The following is a 16,494-nucleotide window of genomic DNA, read 5'->3' on the forward strand; positions in this document are numbered from 1 at the left end:
CCTTGGCAGCCATAATTTTTACATGATTGCATTGTTGTAATTTCATTTTCTGCTTTTTAAATTGCTACAGAGATCTTTGTATTTATTATTTTAACAGATGTATAATACGCATCTAATGATTTCACTTCAATTCAGTTAACTGTTCCTCTACCATTGAATGTTTAGATTGTCTTCAGTTTTTCACTATAATTTTATAATTGTTTTATAACAAGATTTTATAACTTTAGCAATAAAGAGTTTCATGTACATAACTTTTTTCCTCTTATACTTATTTCTTTAGAGTGCATTTCTAGGACTGGAATTACTAAATCAATGGGTAGAAACATTTTTGTGAATTTTGTTATACACTGCTGAAGTGTTTTATAAAAGGGATGTTTCAAAAGTGATTTTTTTGAAGATTGATAATATATTTTCAACAGCAATACTGGAGTATACCAGTGTCTCCACATTAAGTATTACTTTTAACTTTGTTTTATTACTTAGTATATATATATAATTATACTTTATTGTTGCCTTAATTAGTTTTTAAAATTAATTGCGTGGTTTCCATATGCTTAGTAAGTGTGTTTCATATGTATTTTGTCTCATTACACCTTTTACCCAGCTATCTATTGGATGACCCTAGAAGTATTGCATTGTAATTAAGACCAAAAACCAGAAGCAAAGGTAGATTCAGTTCTTACCTTTGTTACTTCCTTAATCTTGGGCAAGTTAATATTTCATTTTGTTAAGCCTCAGATTTCTGATCTTTAAAATCAGAAACAACCATAGTACCTACTTCATTAGATTATTTCAGAGATCAAATGAGGTAATGTATCTGAACCACTTTAGCACAATGCCTGGCACATGGAATATGCTCCATAAAGATTAGATATCTTCACTGTTATTATGTAGAGCCATTCGTCTGTCTGATTTTTCCTCCTCTTATTATATTCTAAATCTTCTGTTGTATTACCTCTTACCCTTGGGTAGTTGAGCTGCTGGGAGTCGGAAGTAAGGGCAGTGGAGTTTGTGCAGGACAAGGCCTGCCATCTGGTTCACACATGGCCGTGATCTGGTCAGACTAAACAGCATTTTAACTCCAGATGGCTGTGTCTACATTCTTGTGTTATGTGGACGGATGATCAACAGTGGACTTGCAGGGGTGGAAGGATGTACAGAGACCCCATTTGAGCTACCCTAGTGCTTCCAGTTAGAGCTGGTGTTCACACAGGGTTGTTGAGTTAGGGCTACCCCATTCGCAATGGTATTCAAGGAGGAAAGTAGCCTCCTGTCTCCAGCCAGTTCAGCCTCCATTGCTAATTCCTGTGATTCCTGCTGCAGCTGCAAACCACAACCCATTGATTTCTCCTCAGATAGAGCAAGAAGGGGCAGAAAGTCCAGTCCACATCTATTCAGAACTTAGTAGTTGATAGGTGCGTTCTTCATGCTTTCTTACTAAGATGTGGCTCCCTGCATGTGCATGACTAAGCCATGAAGGTCTGATTTGATGCAGAATCCACTGGCTGGTATTCAGTTATCCACAAGGATTGAGAGCCAGCACACCCATGTTCCTGGCAGCATTATTCACTGTAGCCAAAAGGTAGGAGCAACCTAGGTGCCCGCTGACAGATGAACGGGCAAACAAAATGCGGTGTCTTTATCTTTACAAAGGAAAGATATTCTGATGCATGCTACAACATGGATGAACCTTGAGAACATTATGCTGAGTGAAATAAGCCAGTCACAAAAGGACAAATCCTGTATAATTCCACTTACATGAGGTACTAGAGTCATCAGATTCATAGAGAAAGGGGAATGACAGTTCCAGGTGCCGGGGGGGGAGGGGGTGGAGAAGGAACGGGGAGTTTAGAAAGAGGAAAAATGTTCTGGTTATGGACGGTGGTGATGGTTGCACAATAAGATGAATGTACTTACTGCCAGTGTCCACTCTAAAGGGTTTAAAATGGTAAATTTTATGTTAGGTATGTTTCACCACAATAAAATATTTTTTAAAAAGGAAAAAGAGAAATAACTTGGGCCTAATCCAGAATATGAAGAATATGAGAAGAGTTAAAAGAATTTTTAAAAAACTAGCAGCAACTTGTGAGAGAAGAGTCCTCCTCAAAGCACAGGAAAGAATTAGGATAGATTGTAGTTTAGACCCAAGAAAACCAACTCTGTCCAAAGCATATGAACTTGAAGTTGCCTGTGGTCATGGCAACCTTGGGAAGGTTCAGGATCTTCTTGGGTTTTTTTTGTTGTTGTTATTTGTTTGTTTGTTTTTGAAATGGGGTCTCACTCTGTCACCCAGGCTTGAGTGCAGTGGCGCAATCACAGCTCACTGCAGCATGAACAACCTGGGCTCAAGCAATTCTCCTGCCTCAGCCTCCTGAGTAGCTGGGACCACAGGCCCACACCCCGACTCCAGGCTCATTTTTTGTGTTTTTGTAGAGATGGAGTACTGCCATGTTGCCCAGAGTGGTCTCAAACTCCTGGGCTCAGGCGATCAGCCTGCCTCGGCCTCCCAAAGTGCTGAGGTTTTAGGTGTGAGCTACTGTGTCTGGCCTAGGATCCTCCTGTAGAGGAACGGTCACCTGAGCCCTTTGTGCTGGAGAAGATATCTGGCCCATAAGCAACTTTAGTCACCAGAGATAGTACTATAATTTATAGACTTAAAAAAAATTATAGACTTAAAAGCAGTGTTGAAGTATTTGAGGTTTTTCTTGTTAGATCGAGCTTTCAAAGGATAAGAAAATGACTGTATTAAATTCATGAATATAGTTTTGAAAGTTTAAGGGAATTTAATAAAGTCATAAATGGTGCCAATTGAGATTTCAACTTGTTTAGATATATTCAACCTGAAGTAATCAATTTTATTTATAAATAGAATGATAACATTGGAGGTGGAGGACAAAGGCCTAAGGAAAGTGAATTTTTGAATTGGTAATTTTAATGAATTTAATATTAACTTAAAAACCAAAGTAACCTATATGATCTTTTCCATGTTCAAAAACTGCCTTCATACATCAAAAAACTCACATTGACAGCTCCGATCCTGGTCCTTCCTATTCTAAAGTACAGTTACTGACTTATTTGTGGGTTCTCCCATGAGTACATAAGCTCCTTAAGGCCACAAGCAAGTTCATGTCCTGAGTATCTAGCACAGCTGGACACACACACAAGACACTTGTCAGATGCCTGAGGGAGGTGGGTTGGGGGAAAAGAAATGCTTGAATTTACCCTGGTACTATATGCTTGTTAATTTCGTAGACACACACCTCCCACGTTCCTACGACAATTTCCATTTTGATATCTATTTGGACATTTGCTAAATGAAGCCATCCACTTATTTTAATGAATTACTATATTTATAATAAATATAATTTAACAAATAAATTACGGGGAGTATTATTTATTTTAATCTTCCTGTAGGAACTGTATTCAAGAGTATCTACACAAGGGGTGTTCAGTCCTTGTTTGCCTGCATAACTCTCCTGAACACAAAATGTTACTTTTGGGAGCCTCCCTTCTGTGCATGACCAGTGTCATGTGGAAGACCATCCTCTCCGATGCTGGGCTCAAGGTTCTATCTCTGAAGTCCCAAGGCACTTCATTTGGATGGCAGCATCAAGATTTCAAGCTTGGTAACAAATGAAGAGAGGGTTCCCAAAGTGTCTTGTGAAAGTTGGAGGAAGGCATTCCCCTTCTGTGAGACAGAGCTGTGTCTGCCTGCCTGGCTTCCTCTTTTGGCACCTTTCCCCTCATGGGGGGATGGATCCTGAAGTGAAGAAAGGGATGGCTGCAGGCCCCTTGGCTGTCACGCTGTTAGCGATTAGCTGTTTTCAGCAATTATGCCCTTCCATCGAGGGTGTGACGGCTGGCGCCTCTGGTAATGAGCTGTCTTCCAAGGCTCCCTCCCGGCCTTCGCTTGCTGCTCTCCTTAGTGGCCTCAGAGTCTGCTGACATTATTGCCAATGTGACACGTTCCTCTTGGCCAACTCGGGAAGACATGCCAGTCTGCCAGTGAGAGAGCCTGAAGGAACTTCAGGAGAGAAACATGAAGCTGGATGAAGCCACCAAGCAGACTTGTCACCAGGGAATGGGGACATCTGCTCATCCATCCCGACTAGCTCAAAACGCTCAAGAATAACCTATGCCCAAGTTTTGCTGGCAAGTGGAAATGTCCATTCTACATTAGAATAGCATAGGCGGATTTTTTTTATTATTATCACATGGGAGTAACATTGTTGGTGAAGTCATACTAGCTAGATAAATGATTCACTCAGTAACTCATCAAATAATGATTGAGAAACCACTTTCTGGCAACACAAAGCTATCACTAGAGGTGACAGAGGTGTAAGTAAGTGTAGCTCCTCTCCTCTCCGGGCTTATGGCTGGTGAGACAGACATACATCATTCCAGTGGCCACTCACATCAACGTTTGTCTGTGAACTGTCATATGTGATGGGAAGACAAAATACAGGAGAGTGTAAAACAGGACTCCAGGGTGGAGAGAGGGAATCCCTGTGGAAATGCCATTTGAACTAGGAGCTGAAGGATGGAGCGGAGGTAACTAGACTAAGTGTGGGGTACAGTGGGGAGTGGAGCAGAGAGAGAGGCTGTGGGTGGAGGGGGAGGCACATGCCAAAGGCCAGAGGCAACAAGAAGCTGGGCACTGCCAAGAAACTGTGAGAAGCGAAGCTTGGCTAGAGCGGCCAGAGCCCAGGGTCATGCAGGATGAGCCTAGAGAGGAAGGCAGGGGCCTGGTGATCCAGGACTTGGTCTGCAGTGAGGATTTTAGATGTATTCTAAGGGTAATGGAAGGCTACTAAGGGTTTCGAGCGGCAGAGATATGTGTCTTGCAAAATAGCATTCTGAATGCAGCAGAATGGATTTGAGCTGGGCAGGTGTGGATGGGGAGGCTGTCACCATGGTCAATGAGAAGAGTGGAGGGTGATGAGGAAGACAGATGACATCAGAGACTGAATTCCCTTTCCTTCCCTCCCTCCTTCCCCCCCTCCTTCCCCTCCAAACATAGCCCTCTTGTCGGCTCCAAAAGGCAGAAGTGGGTTCTTTTTCTTAGAAGACCATTCCAGTTTTCTAAGCAAAATTCCATTCTCTTGTCCTTCCTAGGAAAGTTTACAAAGAAACAGGAGTCTACAATGCCATGGCAGATAAAAAATTTTAGGAGAGCCACGTTCCAGTCCTGAAGGAGCAAAGACCTCTTCCACACATGCAGTGGACCCTGTGGTGCCACTCTAAAACCCATACCTCCAGGCCCATTAGAACCCCCAAAGTGACCTGATTTCCATCAATCCCAAAGCCAGCCAAGCAAGGTCACGTTTATAGGACTCCCTCCTGGTGACAGTCCAGAAAACAATAAAAACAGATGCAGGTCCCGCTGTGGTACAGAAGCCCACTTTGGAAACCAGGGGGTCAAGTGCCCATTATCCAGGTAAGCAGGCTCTCCCTAGGAGACCAAAAATGCATGTCAACATGCCAAGTGGAGAGGGGCTGGAAGCCACAGGGGCCACCTGGGAAGGGAGGCCTCAGCCAGGCAGTAATAATAAAACCGGACAATGCCACAGAGCTGGCGTGGCTCAGCCAGGAGCCAGGGAAGGACGGGGGTGGGAGGAAGGGCCTCCCTTCCTCCAAAATCAATGTCCCTGTTAACTTGGGCAGAAGAAAATCTGACAGCTCTGGAAACCTGCCCATCTGATGAGAAGGAGGAAGCTGAGAAGCGGTTGGAGCCAGAGAAAGCCCAGAAATGGCAGGCGGGATCAGTTGCCCATTGGGGACCTGGTGGCAGGAGCTGTCTGCGCTCCTGCCCAGGAGGACAGGTGCCACTGCCAGTCCCCACATGACCTCCAGCTGCCTCCTAAAGCAGCCCGCCCCTCTGGTGATCCTGGCTGGATTTGTTTTATGAAAAATCCACGAAACAAACAGGGCATTCAGCTTCTGAACCCAGTTCCCTGGGGGCTATTCCATTTGGTTATCTGGAATGTAACTGACTGAGAGGCACTTGGAATAACTGAAATCTATAGAGAAATACAAGTCTTGACAAGTTTCAGGAAAAACCACCCTTCTTATTGATAAAGCAATACCAGCCAACTAGTCCCTGATGTTTATTTAATGCCTCCCATATGAAGAGAGCAGCATGAATCCACAATCATGTATCCACTATTCCAAAATCCGAAAAGCTGAAAACCAAAAGTTTTATTATTAAGTTTGCAGCTGACACATTGGGCAGCAAAGCCTGACCTAAACTGCTATGAGACTGAGACTTCGTCCTCATAGTGTGACTGTTCCTACACTTTGCTCCAGGTTTTGGAGAGGGGAGATATTAAATAGACTGTCTAGGTGCCGTCTTACCATTTTAAAGTCCAAAAACTTCTTAAATCCAAAACACATTTGTCTAGGGTTTTCTAACAAGGGATTGCACACTCGTATTGTTATGGGTTTGAGGACTCACAGTCCAGTAGAAAAACAAGAAATCTCAGAGAAGACTCAGTAGAACCCTTTGCACTATAAATATTTTATAGACATATAGATGTTTGGGGTTACAGAATTATATAATTCCCTTTTATATAGTCTGAGTACAGTTTCCAATGGAGACAGCCTGCAGTGAGAAAAACATGGGTTTGGGAATCAGAAGGTGGCTGAGTCATTATTAAATGCCCATGTGGCCTTGGCCAAGACTTTTCTCCTCCCTGGACCTCATCCATAAAATGAAAGAACAGGACAAGATGATTTCTACACACACTTGCGGTTTTCAGATTTCTGTGTTCTATGACCTCCCTATAGGAGGGATAAATGACCAGGTAGCAAGAAGCTCAGAAAAGGTCTCTTTTCCGCATGAAATGGGAAAAGGAAAAGCGTAATCACGTGCTGGACCCTGACTGGAGATGGAAGTAACACCAGCCGGTTAACTGGGGTGACTCATGCCACCAGTTATGGAACTACTCAGATCCTTGGGTGCCGAGTGATCAATACCCAGCCTCTGGTTGGTAGCAGCCCTGGAGACAAGTGGGGCCAAGGAGGGGCCCTGTCATGCCAAAGCTGTGATATCACATACTGCTGAAATTGATTTGGCTCCATTTCATGCATACCTAGCAGATTTACCAGATTGTGAAAATGAATGTTTTCTATGCGCGTGGCTGATTTTTGCATGCATCTGTTCACTCATCTAAACCTTAGTTACATCCTGCTAGGAGAATGAAAGGCTATAATTTCTTCTTTTTTAATCTGGAGTGGTTAGAAACACCATGATTTTTGCTTGAAAATTCTGCACCAAAATGGTGAACCATTTTTATTTTTGTTTCAGGAAAAAAAAAATGAAATGATACTGCCATATTTTTTTCTAGATTTGCAAACGATCCTGACCTTAATGGGGGTCCCATGCCTGAGAACATGGCCCTTGGAATAGAAATATCCAGTGGAATGCAAACATTAGTGTCTAAACATATCATTTGCATCTGACATTAATAAGCCCTTTCTGGCTTTCACGTTTCCATTTTAGATGACAGTGCTGTCTTCACATGTCAGTGGTCAAGTGCAAGAACATTAATACTAGTATTTATTTAGTACTTTGCATTTCTGGGGTGCTTTTATTGCCCTTAATTAGTAAACCACAAATAATTTCTGCTCAGTAGCTTGGTACTGCAATCTTCAGTGTTCATGGGGACAGTGTGCTCTAGTGACTAACAGAATAGACTTTGGAGTTAGTCAAACTCGGATTTGGGCTCTGCCTCTGCCACTAACTTATTGACTAACCACTTACCACTTACTAACTCACCACTAACTAACTGACTTCAGCCAGCTTCGGTGTCTTCATCTGTAAAATGGGGATAGCAACAGGCTTGTCACACAGAGTGGGTATGAGGATTAAATCAGAATATGCATGTAAAATGCTTAACATAATGCCTGACAGTAGTACTGTATATATATACTTATATATAAGTGCTCCATACACCTTCCCTGTAAACTAGACGTTGGATATGTTGCCGTCCCCAAGTCCTTCTGCCTCTGAGAATCACATCATAGCACAATAAGCTACTTAAAATGGAAAAGTCTATAGGCCATCCCCGTGGACCAAAGTCCTGCCACCTTTCTGGACTCTGAACTCCCTCTCCCTTTCCTTCTCCAACTGCCAAAGCCTCTTCATTCTTCCTACCTCATTTTGCACAGAAATTTGGTTTCTTTCACTAACCCATTCCAGCCTTACTCTGAGGGCTCTCTTTCCACTCACAAATGGCCCAACAAGGTTTTGTTTGTTTTCTTGTTTTAACTGAACAGAAGATCATTCTTTCCACCCTAAGTTTTTCTATACAAATTATATTGAAGATGACTATTACAATGATATTTTCAAAAAGACAATTCTCTCCCTGAAGAATTCCGATACCTGCTTTTAAATTGCCATTCCCCTCTCCTCATGATATAGATATTATGGGTTACAACAAGCCCAGGTTCAAGGGCTGGTAAACCCACTGAAAAATCAAGGAACTCACCCAAGATCATGTAGTCAGAAACAGAGACTGAATTCAGGGCATAGGAACTAAGCCTCCTGGAGTTTTCCCAAAGGCATTGTTTGCCCCTTTGAACATGGAAACAAAAAATAGGGAGAAGACCAGACACAGTGGCTTATGACTGTAATTCCTGCACTTTGGGAGGCCAAGGCAAGAGGATTGCTTGAGCCCAGGAGTTTGAGACTGGCCTGGGCAACATGGTGAGAGAGACCCCTTCTCTGCAAAAAAATTAAAAAACTAGCCAGGCATAGTGGCATTCACCTGTGGTCCCAGCCTCTTGGGAGGCTGAGACAGGAGGACTGCTTGAACCTAGAAGGTCAAGGATGCAGTAAACTATGAGGACACCACTGTATTCCAGACTGGGCAACAGAACAAGACACTGTCTCAAAAAAAAAAAAAAAACAAAAAAAAGGAGGCCGGGCGTGGTGACTGAAGCCTATAATCCCAGCACTTTGGGAGGCTGAGGCAGGAGGATTGCTTGAGTCCAAAAGTTTGAGACTGGCCTGGGCAACATAGTGAGACCTCATCTCTACAAAAAATCAAAAATTAGCCCAGCATGGTAGTGCATGCCTATGGGTCCCAGCTGCTCAGGAAGCTGAGGCAGGAGAATTGCTTGAGCCCAGGAGGTCAAGACTGTGGTGAGCCATGATCACACCACTACACTTAACTTGGGCAACAGAGTGAGACCCCATCTCAAAAAAAAGAGAGAGCAAGCCAGGGTGGGCCTCTTAAAGCACAGGTTTCTTGAATGGTCCCAGAGGTAACACACCCCACATGGTCTCACACTGCCTCTAGGGGAGGCACTTCAGAACCCACTGTTAATCAGGACAAAGGATCCCTCCATGGAACAATTCTGGGGAGCTGCATTCCCAAGAACAGCAGATTAAAACTCAAATCCGGGAAGGGAGCTAAAACCTTGTGTGCTGCAAGATATAACTCATGTACGTGTGTGTGAATGGTGTGTGGGGATGGTGCATGGGGATGGTGTAGATGAGGGGATGGATGGACCTATGAAAAGCTCAGAGATCTATCAGAGCAAGCCTGGGCAAAATAGCAAGACTCCGTCTCTACCAAAAGGAAAAAAATTAGCCAGGTGTAGCAAAAGAAAAAATAAATAGTTGGGTATGGTGGCGTGCACCTGCAGTCCAGCTACTTGCAGGGCTGAGGACAGAGGATTCCTTGAGCCAAAGAGTTCAAGACCACAGTGAGTGATGATGGCACCACCGCACTCCAGCTTGAGTGACAGAGCAAGACCTTGTCTCTAAAAATAAAAAAAATTGGCTAGGCACAGTGGCTCACACCTGTAATCCCAATACTTTGGGAGGCCGAGGCAGGCAGATCACTTGAGGCCAGGAGTTCAAGACGAACATGGTGAAACCTCGTCTCTACTAAAAATACAAAAATTTGCCATGCATGATTGTGTGCACCTGTAATCTCAGCTACTCTGGAGGCTGAGGCAGGAGAATCACTTGAACCCGAGAGGCAGAGGTTGCAGTGAGCCAAGATCGCGCCACTGCACTCCAGCCTGGGTGACGGGGAATGAGAGCCTGTCTCAAAAATAATAATAATAATAATTAATTAAAACTTAATTAAAAATTTAAAAATTTTTTGTTAAAGATCTATCAGAGCAGAGCAGCCTGGCTGCATTTTGTATAGGTACAGTTATCCCTACTTCAATTGTTTCTGAATTCCAGTCAAACAACTTAACATAGTAATTATGTTCGCAATGACTAACTTAGTATTTACCAAGTGCCCAAATGTTCAAGGCATTGCACTGGTTAGATTTGGCAGAGGACAGAGAAATATAAAATAGCAAATTTCTTTTTCACATTGTCCAATGTAAGCTCTGGCTATAACTTCTATATTTGGCATAAACAACAGTCACCAGAGACCAATAAGATTTGGTCATTTGTTCTGATTTGAACTCATTTGTTTAACAAATGAGAAGATTTAACATCAAAATGCCAACCTTGGGACAGATATCTGTTTTCCAAGATGCTGAAGCTTACCCCCAAATGATATTTTGATGTGCTATTTAGGATGTTTTGCTTGGAACTGGCTCTCAATGACTGTGCCCTTACTTTTGCTGGTCAGGAGCACAGTGAAATTGCTCTGAAAACAGGCAAGTGTCTTAGAACCCCAAAAGTGAGGCAGTAGCCCGTAAAATGGGCCCTGCTATGACCTGAATGTATGTGTCACCCTCAAATTCATGTGTTGGAACCTCAGTGTGATGGTATTTGGAAGTGGGGCCTTTAAGGAATGATTAGGTCATGAGATGGAGCCCACATGAACTGGACTAGCGCCCATATGAAAGAGGCTCCTCAGAGCTCCCTTACCCCTTCAGCCCTGGGAGGACGCAGTGAGAAAGTTCCATCTACGAACCAGGAAGCAAGTCCTCACCAAACACCGAATTTGCCAGTGCCTTGATCTTGGACTTCCCAGCCTCCAGAACTGTGAGAAAGAAATTTTTATTGTTTATAAGCAACCCGGTCTATGGTATTTTGTTATAGAAGCCCACATGGACTAAGGCTCCCAAGAAGATAAATATGCCAGCTGTTTTCTATAGCGCCTTCAGGCTGGGGCTCCATGGAAGTGGTGGGGAGCCTGAACGTGTGCTGCGGATAGGGTTTTACTTCCTGCTACCCATCAACCATGGGATAATGCCTGACAAAGATGCGAATGACCCCGGAAATGTGAGTAAAGGCCATGTCATTATGTAGGCTTTCACTCCTTCTTTCTCAGCTGAGTCAGCTCTTCGCCAGATTCTCTTGTTCCATCACCAGGATTTATCCCTGCTCACTCTTTCTTTCCCCAGGAATGATTTTCATTGAGATCGTAGCGTGTTTCCTCAAAAGAAGCATAGATTGTATATTGGGTGTCCTTAGATGTAGAACAACTCTCCTGTTTAGATTTCAACATATATATCTTTAGCTTTAATGTGTGTATGAGAGAGAGAGAGAGAGAGAGAGAGAGGAGAGGAAAGGAGAGGGGAGGAGAGTGGAGGAGAGGGAAAGTGATTAAGAGAGAGAAGATGTGAAAACTTAAGCACTGGCCGGGCGCGGTGGCTCACGCCTGTAATCCCAGCACTTTGGGAGGCCGAGGCGGGCAGATCACGAGGTCAGGAGATCGAGACCATCCTGGCTAACACGATGAAACCCCATCTCTACTAAAAATACAAAAAATTAGCTGGGTGTGGTGGCAGGCACCTGTAATCCCAGCTACTCAGGAGGCTGAGGCAGGAGAATGGCGTGAACCTGGGAGGCAGAGCTTGCAGTGAGCCGAGATGGCGCCACTGCACTCCAGCCTGGGCAACAGAGTGAGACTCTGTCTCAAAACAACAACAACAACAACAACAACAACAAAAGAAAACTTAAGCACTGAGCTAAAGTAAAGAAAAACCACTGGGCAGGACATGGTGGCTCATGCCTATAATCCCAGTACTTCGGGAGGCCAAGGCAGGAGGATTGCTTGAACCCAGGAGTTTAAGACCAGTCTTAGCAACATGGTGAAACCCCATATCTACAAAAAAAATTAAAAATTAGTTGGGCGCGGTGGTGCACACCTGTAGTCTTAGCTACATGGGAGTTTGAGGCAGGAGGATCACTTGAGCCTGGGAGGTCGAGGCTGCAGTAAGCTGTGATCACACCACTGCACTCAGCCTGGGTGACAGAGTGAGAACTTGTCTCAAAAGGAAGGAAAGAAGGAAGGAAGAAAAGGAAGGAAGGGAGGGAGGGAAGAAGTGACGGAAGAAGTGAGGGAAGGAGGAAGGGAGAAAAAAAGAAGGAAAGACCTGGATTCCAATTCTTGCCCTATTGCTGATCAGATATGAGAACTTACGTGGCAGAGATCAGTCAGCTGGTCACCAGAACCCATTTCCTCTTCCTCCTGGCACACAGATCTACTTCCACCCTTCCTCTGCAGTTATCTATCACCTTAGGATTACACTTCGGCTGATAGCATGTGGTCAGAAAGGATTTACTACTTCCAGCTCCTGCCTACAAAACTTTTCACTCTCTGTGTTCTTTCTCCATCCTCGGGTTGATTGTTAATAGAGAAAGACTGTGGTAGTTACGGGTTAAAGATGATAAAGCCACTGGCAGCCAGGGCTCCTGAAGATCACATGGAGCAGAAAACACACACACACACACACACACACACACACACACACACACACGGACACACACTGCCACACTGCCGCTGATCAGATTCGACATGAACAGGAAAGGCACTACTATTATGCTAATCCTCTTTAATTGTGGGGTTTCTCTGTTACAACAACTCATACTGCTGGAGCTGAAATGTGTTGTGAAGTCATTTTAACCTCTTCCGTTTCTATAGCTGTGATGTAGGATTTGCTTTTTACAAAGCTTCACTTAATCCACTTGAGATTGAAATGTGGTGTGTGTAAAAAAGCTTTCCTTATTCCATGTTCTTTTCCAGCCCTTCCCTGGGCGTTTGTACTTAGTTGCAGTAACAGTTTAAATATAATTTTACATTAGCTCTTTTTCACTTAACACACCAGAAGCATTTTTCCACATCTCCACAGTCTTCATAATTATAAATGTTAATGACTGCTTAATATTCCATCAAGCCGATGCACTGTAATTGTCTAAAACTAGTGTAAGATGTTGCTGTTATATCCTGCTTTGAGAAAATCCAACTTATCAAGACAAAAAATTCTCTACAAGGGGACTTTTATATATTGAGTGCCTTATGTTTCCAAGGTATAATTTAAATTACACAAATTTAATAGGCCAGGCATGGTGGCTCACACCTGTACTTCCAGCACTTTGGGAGGCTGAGGCGGGAGAATCACTTGAGGCCAGGAGTTTGAAACCAGCCTGTTCAACATAGTATCTCTACAAAAGAAAATTTTTAAAAAAATTAGCCAGGTATGGTAGCACATGCCTGTAGTTCCAGCTTCTGGGGAGGCTGAGGCAGGAGGATCACTGGAGCCCAGGAATTTGAGGCTACAGTTAACTATGATTATGCCACTGCACTCCAGTCTGGGTGACAGAATGAAACCCTGTCTCAAAAAAAAAATTAATAAACTCTCAGTCACCTACTGTACAGAGCAAAGTACTTGTATTATTACTGGAAAAAAAGATTATATATATATAGTATTTGTCAGGGTTGTCTGGGGAAACAGAACCAATAGGATATATATAGATATATAAGAGGGGATTTATTATGAGAATTGGCTAACGTGGTTAGGGAGGCTGGAAAGTTCTGCGATCTGCTGTCTGCAAACGGAAGACCTAGAAAAGCAGGTGGTGTGATTCATCTGAATCCAAAAGCCTGAGAACCAGGGAGGCCACATATGTAAGTCTCCAGATCTGAAGGCCCCACAGCCAGGAGCTCTGAAGTCAGGAAAAGATAGATGCCCCAACTCAGGAAGAGCGAGAATTTGTCCTTTGCGTTCTACTCACCTTTTTATTCTATTTGAGCCCTCAACAGATTGGATGATGCCTGCCCACCTTGGTGAGGGCAGATCTTTTTTACTTAGTCTATTGATTCAAATGCTAATGTCTCCCAAAAACACCCTCACATGTATACCTAGAAGTGTTTTACCAGTGATCTGGGCATTCCTTAGCCCAGCCAAGTTGACACATAAAATTAACCATCACAGATTTATACCTATAAACTTGGACATTTGCACTCAGTGGCTGCTGGTTGCAGAGAATCCCAGCTTCCCTAAAGCAGACCTCACCCAGGTGATTTTCCCCAAGTGTCGGGCCCTCTCCATCTGTTGTCCCATCTATGCTGTGTCTCACGGAGGCTGCTGTGTCTGTGTTCTTAGCATAGGATGAGGGAGCTGACACTTCTGCATGAGCTCAGAGGTCAAAGGGCAGTTTGCCTTGTCAGGTGGCAAGGCACCTGGGCTTTAAGGTGAACATTGCACATGGTCCGCCCAGGCACTGAGGAGTGTCTAGGGGGCAGTGAGGGGGTACTGCACTCCCGTGCACTCACACTTATATTTGCATCCATTGTTTTTGTACATGCTCATATTTTAAAATTTTTGTCTTTATTGCACAAACAAGAGTGAAACAATCACTCAGAAACTTAGCATAGTAACAGCCCAACAATCCATGGACTGCTTCCATATACTTTGTTTGCCTACCTCCCCCAGACTCCCCACCCCCGCCCAAAGAATGTCTACCTAGCTATATTTGTCTGAGACAATTTTGTTTTCTCCTTTGGTCCTGTAACCCTCTGCAGGGATCATTGTCATGTTGCTTCACAGTCTCAATCTTAGTACAAGATTAATATTGCACCATCTACACTCTCACCATTGGAGTAGTCACTCTAACAATTTGCAGAAATATTTAACCCAGAATTCACCATCTGGATCAAAATTCTGACAATTTGCATGTGTGTGCTGGGAAAAACATTTAGGTTTCGTGTGAACTCAGATTAGAGGAGCGGAAGGAGCTCAGCTGTTCTCCTGTCGGGATGGCACCATGTGTTGTTTAAATGTGTGCATTATCGTGAGCGTCCATCCTGTGTTATTAAGTAAAAATGTCTTCCAAGAAGGATCCTTAGCATGTTGTTTCATTGTTTATGTACATTACCATACACGTTTAATATGGCATAGAAGGAAAACATAAATTGTGTCTACTACTGTACAGTATCATGTAGTGTACAAAATGCAATGAGTGCCCATTCCATGTTAAATAATTAGGTGATTTGTGTTTTAAATGCTTTATATGATGTAGAAATACTTTATGTGATGTAGAAACTGTTCGGTGGAAGCAATTAAGCTTTCTAGTATTATTTGAGGGAATTGATTGGGGTTTGCAGATGGGCTGGGAACACAGTAATCTTGGTCCTATTCCTAATAATGGAATACAGGCTCCCACTATCCAAAACTTACCATTTTCAGGAATGGGTTAGATTTTTGATACGGAGGGATGTCTATATTTATCGGTATCCTCGACTTGGCTTTGAGCATCATAAGATCAGGAACTTAATGTACTCATCTTTGGATGCCCAGCACCTAACAGTGCCTGGCATTTAGTTGGTTTAATTCACATTATTCTGTGAATATACCAATGAACAGATGTGTCACAATTTATCAAAAATTGCTCCGTTATTGGATAAATATACATTTAATTTTCTTTGCTTTGCTTTTCTTTTGATGGAAAATTAGGCTTTTTGCTGTCTGTGAAGGGCATAGCCAAGGAATTTTGATGTCTGTTGCAAGGCACACCAAGGTACTACATATATGTGGTCAAAGCTTTCCTCTTCTCCCCAGCTCTCACAGGTCTGGCCTAGCCCAATGGTATTGAGTCCAGACTCAGGAGGACTTAGTTCTCTTCATAAAAAGTTGATCACCTTTGCTTTCTCCTTTGCATGGGCAATAAAGGAATGAAAAATGAATTCCCAGTGAGCTTGCATTCTACTTGGGAACAACATAGCACATCCATTTCCTAGAGAGCTGTCCAGTCCCCATTTGAGGGCTGCTAGCCACATGTCAAGCAGGAACCCAGAGTATAACCAGGAAAATGTCTGTGGTAGACCCCAGTGATTCATGCCTCCCATCTCCACACCCTCGTGTAGTCCCCTCTCACACTGATTCTGGACTAGGCCACATGGCTTGGACAGTGGAACACATGCAGGCTTGCATGTCTGGAACTCTACCACCTAATTTAGGATCTCAGACCCTCCTACTGGAGACACAGGTCCTTAGTGACAGTCTGCACCACCATTCAGACAAGTCAGTGGGGCCATCTTAGATCATCCAGCCCTAGTCAAGCCACCAGATAACTGTACCCACATAAGTGACCCCTGGTGAAACCAGCAGGAGAATCATGCCAATGGGCCAATATACATCCTGACCCACAGTTTCATAATAAAATAAAATGGTTGTGGTTGTAAGCCACTATGTTTCAGAGTGGTTTGTTACACAGCAATAAATAACTAATATAGTAGGCATACCATCAAGTCCAAAGTAGGTAGGGAAGAATGTAAATAGCAGAGCAAAACA

At 43.4% G+C, this 16,494-nt stretch overlaps 1 protein-coding gene across 14 annotated transcripts in view; it reads left to right on the top strand.

Moving 5' to 3' along the window:
• Window positions 1-16,494, top strand: part of CLYBL (citramalyl-CoA lyase) — a 290,169-nt gene that overhangs the window by 199,824 nt on the left and 73,851 nt on the right. The window lies entirely within an intron of this gene.

The sequence above is a fragment of the Pongo abelii genome, chromosome 14 (genome assembly GCF_028885655.2).
Source record: "Pongo abelii isolate AG06213 chromosome 14, NHGRI_mPonAbe1-v2.0_pri, whole genome shotgun sequence".
Lineage (NCBI taxonomy): Eukaryota > Metazoa > Chordata > Mammalia > Primates > Hominidae > Pongo > Pongo abelii.